We start from the raw sequence: 5,591 nt of genomic DNA, 5'->3' as shown, positions 1-5,591 counted from the left end.
GTTGACAGAGTTAATATTGCTCGTAGCCTTCTCCCGAAGTACTACTCGCCTATTCAAACTAACCTAACGCCTATATTCCAATAGAATTAGGATTAATAAGAACGCATTAATAATTTTTGTATAATAATCAAGTAAGGCGATTAAGTATCTCCCTATCCTAACCACAAATCTGTTTTCCGTTAATCAGGTTCAAGATCTCGCTCTACTCAATCTTATATGCAATCTAAAATTCTCTCTCCCGAGTTCAATCCTAGATTCGTAGATAATATTCAATTGGTGATCAAGCAATCAAATAATTAAGCGTAAGATTGAATAAATAAACCAATATGATAAAATAATAAGAACAATTCAAGCTTTAAACTACAACGTTCATGCAGCATCCAGAACTCTAGAACTAAAAAACTATGAGATTAAAAGAAGAGAAGAGAAGAAAAACTAGTTAGAAGCCTCCGCCCAAGCGTGGTGTGTGTTCCTCCACGTGAATTCTCCTTCAAAGTATGTTAGATCCCCTCCAAATTAGATTTAGAACTCCTTTTATACGAGTTGAGACCATTTAAGACCAAAATAACCTTGTTCCGAACAAAGTTGAAAAAATCACGTCACCCAGCGTCCAAGCCAGCGCCTCACGCTGGCCGTGGCGCTGAAAGTAGTGAGCGATTTCACGTTCCGTCTTTCAATTCTTGCGCTGGCATGTACGTTTTTCTTTTGCCTTCTTTAGTTGTTTGCTTTGAATTGCATTTCTTTGTCTTTCACTTGGTGAACAAAACCCAAGAGGTGTCCCCCTTTTTTTATTGAATTAATTTTCTTTTTTTTTCTTCCGTATTTTATTCAATTTTGCTCCAAATCTCTTCATCTTCATACCGCTTTATTCCTACACAGTTAAGATATAATATTAAGTATAAAACAATATAATTAATACTCAAAAGATGATTAAAAGTGCTATAATATGAGGCAATAATGGTTAAATATATGCATTTTTGGCGGAATATCAACACCTCACACTTAAACTCTTGTTCTCCCTCGAGTAAGTATTAAAACCACTCTCAATAAATCAAACCTAGCAACACCACCACTTCGGTTGATACTAACAATTAGGCCCTATAGCAACTCAAACCATCATATATACACTTCCTAATCATCGTGCAAGATATACAAGTCACAAATAATTAAACAACAAACTTCTAACCTCCTAACCTCAGAGACATACTCTAACTTATCGAACTTTAAGCTTGCTCACCTACTCTGTCAAAAAAGCTAATAACATCACATATCTATCATGAAACCACAAACGAATTCACATATATGCACAAAGAACCATAGGCTTGCCCATTATATACATCTCTACTAATAAGTATGCTCAAATAGAATCAAATAGGACTTTATCAGGTTGTAATGTTCGCTAGGGGACGGGTAGAAAAATTATATAATCGTGACTTACACTTCCCTAAGTACTTTGCACTTTTAGACTTCATCACCAATTATTTTCTACTCTTCACTTTATTTTTCAGACATCTCTTCATCCATTGTTTTACAAGTATTTCCCTTATATCAAGAACGTTTTATTTTTTTAAGAAATTTTTCTTTTCTCTTTTTTTCATATCACATTCTTTTCAAGAGGGCCTTTTCATCACTATTCAGCTATCATTGGTCACCATTTTTTACTTAATCATCTCTTTCAAATTTATCAATTAATATCACAGTCTAAACAATAATGCTCAAAGAAACAGGGTGCAAAAACTAGGGATTCAACAAAAGGATCAAGGCAAAAATACGGCTTCCAAACAAAAGGCTACGGGCTCAACGAGCTAACTAGTGGTACAATATTTGAAAAGGCTAAAATTCACAAGACATAATCAAAGAAAGCCTATTATCATCTTCTAAACAGAGCAACACTTTTAATTCGCTTCAATAACATTCAGGGCAAGTTCTAGACTAAGATGCAAAACATAAAATATATGTAAGAAATCCTCACCCCACATGGCACAAGTATCAATCAAGATGGATCAATTCTACTCTAAGACAGACAGGATCATAGCGAACGACAAAATAAGAATAAGGTATATACAGTGTCACAAATCTGAGCTTAGGTGTCAGAAAGTTTGCTATTTTATTCATTACCCAAGCACTCAGAGGAAAGTACTACTCACGCCTAAATATGCTAGTATCAAATAACTCACAAAGGTTTTCTTCTTCCTTTTTTTCTTCTACTAAAAAAAAATCTAATCCCAAAAATAAAAAAGTTTACCCGATTCAAGTTACATCCCCTGGAAAAGAACCGATGCACAAAGAAAAATTAAGGGGGATTATTACCTAACTAAAACTAACTAGAACAAAAATAAAATCTTTTTGTATTTTTTTATTGGACCTTAATCCCTCCAGAAAGCTATCCACAAAATTCATCGTCGGGAAAGGTGAAACAATTTTGATTTTGTTTTCAAATTTTCATTTTTTTTCTTTTTTTCTTTTAACAAAAACTACTACACTAAGAACGAGTACTACAACTCAGCTAAGATAGAACATAAAATCACCCAGACAATCTCATCATCCCACACTTAAAATTGTGCAATGTCCTCAATGCACACTATAAATAACAAGAAGGTAAAAGAGACTCCCTGGTAGGCCAAAGTCCGAAGTATTCGCAGCTCACGGGATACTCAGATTTCTCCCAGGTATGATCCCTCGTGCGGGTATCTCACACTCAGTTTCAACCGTCTGCTCGCTTTTGCACTCGCCTATTTCCTTTGACTCCATGCTCCTACTCCTACAAAACACAAAAACAACACTACAATAAGAAAAACACAATAAAAAAATAAACAAAAAGAATAAGAAAAATATAGAATTGGGTTGTCTCCCAACAAGCGCTTGATTTAACGTAGCGGCATGACGCCATCACTTTCACCATTTTTTCTTCCACTTTGAGGATATGAATTGCACCTCCAATGTTTTATCAATTTTTCTGTCACGTTCATGGGGCGGTGGTGTAAAAATAAAGGAACCAAGCAATAGATATCGCATCTTGCACTTCTTGGCCCTTAAGTGAGGAATGTCGCTTTGCCTTTTTGGTGTTGAAAATTTTAGAATGTAAGGGTCTTGCTCTTCATCTAGACATCTCTCCAAAGTCTCGATCTCTTTGTCTCCATCCAAACATAATATAGAAAAATATTTAGAATGAGGACCAACACACCCCAACTCCAAAACTGCATTATTTTTTATATCCTTAATAATATATACTTCCTCAACCTCAGCATCATCCACAAGAACATAGTCTAATGATTGGTATTCTCGTTTTAGCTCCTCAATTTGGCCTAGAAGATCTTTTTCAACTTCACACAACTCATCACTAAATTATTGGGCGTTACACGCATCAATCTTTGCACTCAATTGAGCCTCCAAGTCGTGAATAGAACTGCCAAATTGGTCGATCTCTTGTTCCAGTTCAGCTCTCCCTTCTATAAAGTGTTGCATCCCATTTATAATTTTGTCACGAAAACCTTCATATTCCTCTAATAATTTCCTATGCATATCAAGAATGCGAACATCGTGTTCCACATTATCCAATTCGTTACTCATGTCATACTCACAAGAATTATTATAATCAACATAAGAAGGGATTGGAGTAGGATAACAACACTTAGGACAATTATTCCAATTACCACCACAAATAGTACAGGATTGCGATGGTGCACACAACTCGGTCCTGGAAATATTTTTACAATATTGTCACAAGTGGGGTCCTTTATAATATGGACAAGGACCACAAAAACAAGAATACTTACCATCCCATCACTTTTTGTTCAAAGATGCCATGTAAAAAAAATATAATACTAACTACACTAAACTATTAATAATTGGCCAAATTATCTGATTTAATACATATTTGAGACCTATCGTGCATTTTTACCTTTTAAACCACTTTTGGTATTTATGGAATTTGTTTGAACAAGTCGCGATGTCGCGCACTCATTTGTTTTTGCAAACATTGTGAATCGCGCCACGTGAAACGCACCCGCGATTTACAACATGTTAATTTTTATTATTATTTGAAGTGATGGTCGAGTCACGTGAAACGCACACTCGACTTGAAGATTACGTATCGTGACTATGCCACGGGAATCGTACCCATAGCCACGATGATTTATTAATCGCGCCTAAAGTAACTAGCGCATTTATGATTATTTCTTCCTATATTTTGGGATTATGTGAAGGTCTTGAGTTCAAATGCCTTCGATGGATTTACCTTATTAATAATATGGTTGGTAGTTGGTTTGCACAAAATCGTGAGTTATGCATGAGGAAAGACTCACATTTAAACCTTAACCAGGTCTGTTGTAAACGTTTGTGGGCTTACAATTGAGCCCAAATGATAATATAGTGTGGAAACCATTAGGCCCCAAATTGGGCATGCAGCCTCGTTAGACCAATTAATAGGCCCATACTGGGAAAAGCTAAATCCACAAATTCCTACTCAAACAAGTCCAGTCACACTTCATAGCTTACAAAATCTTTGGACAAGCACAGATTAATTACTCAATGTTAAAATCAGTTCTTAAATAATAACATCACAAATCATATACTCGATCATTATGCTAAACACAAAAGTCTCGATTGAGTCTAGGCTAAACATGTGAAAACAGTATGTCTCAATTCATGCTAATAATCATCTTAAGCCACGAATCATTCACATAAAGCACATAAATGATTTTCCTAAACATTCTGCCATGTCACTTGAATCTATAGCATATTTAAGTATTAGCTAGATCTAGCACTTCAAATAAGTTCACACACGTTCCACTTATATTAAAACCAAAATTGACAACAGATTCAATCATTCATGACAAGAGAATTTAGGAGGAGAAAGCCAAAATTTCATTGCAAATCAAGGAAGAAGTACAAGTTGGAGATGTGTACCTAATCGCTTAGGAATTGGCTAGAAACGCTAAATAAAGGCTAGACAAAAGGGCCAAATGAAGATCAGCAAGACAGCAACAACAACGGAAGCAGTCCACGGCAAAATCAACCTTCAACAACTTAAACTCAAGAACCCCAAAACTAACAAGTAGAGGAACTGAAGTTTGACAGAAACAAGAGCTTCATAATTTCCCTTTCTAATCTGTTTTCTTTTTTCTTTTTTTGTATTTTTCCAGATCTGAAATCCAAAGTTTGAAACCAAAAATTTTCAGCTATTTTTAATTGTGAGTTTCTGTGTATGAGAGGAGAGGAGAGTGTGGGAGTGAGGTCTGTGAATCGCGAGGTGAGGGATGAGATTAAGGGGACGACTCAGGTTTTTTGAGTGTAGAAGAGGAGTCCCTCTTTTGGGGGAGGTGGGGGGGTTACGAATTTCGAAGTCTCTTCTCTTCTCCTCCTTTTTTAGGGTTTGGGAAAATGGGTGTTTTAAAGATAGGGGGGATCCAGTTGGGGTGGGTCATGGAAATTGGGCTTCTAAAGGGATGGGCTTGACTAGACCAATTTGTGTAGCTAAACTATTTATATATTTCACTTACTCATTAACTAATGACCTAATAAAATTAACTAGCCTAAGAATGCATTTTTTGGTTTTTATATATTTATATAATACATTTAACAATGTAATT

The 5,591-nt window shown here is 35.6% G+C and overlaps 1 long non-coding RNA gene across 1 annotated transcript; it reads right to left on the bottom strand.

The window, feature by feature from the left end:
- Positions 1-308: 308 nt before the first annotated feature.
- Positions 309-5,365, bottom strand: LOC107823104 (uncharacterized). The gene is made up of 2 exons (XR_001656557.2): positions 4,909-5,365; positions 309-2,761 (listed from the first exon to the last, which is right to left on the bottom strand). It is a non-coding gene; the product is annotated as an uncharacterized LOC107823104 (long non-coding RNA).
- Between the last annotated feature and the right edge of the window lie 226 nt (positions 5,366-5,591).

The sequence above is a fragment of the Nicotiana tabacum genome, chromosome 14 (genome assembly GCF_000715075.1).
Source record: "Nicotiana tabacum cultivar K326 chromosome 14, ASM71507v2, whole genome shotgun sequence".
NCBI lineage: Eukaryota > Viridiplantae > Streptophyta > Magnoliopsida > Solanales > Solanaceae > Nicotiana > Nicotiana tabacum.
Note: the sequence above shows the minus strand (reverse complement) of the source record. Positions and strands in the feature narration are given on the sequence as shown.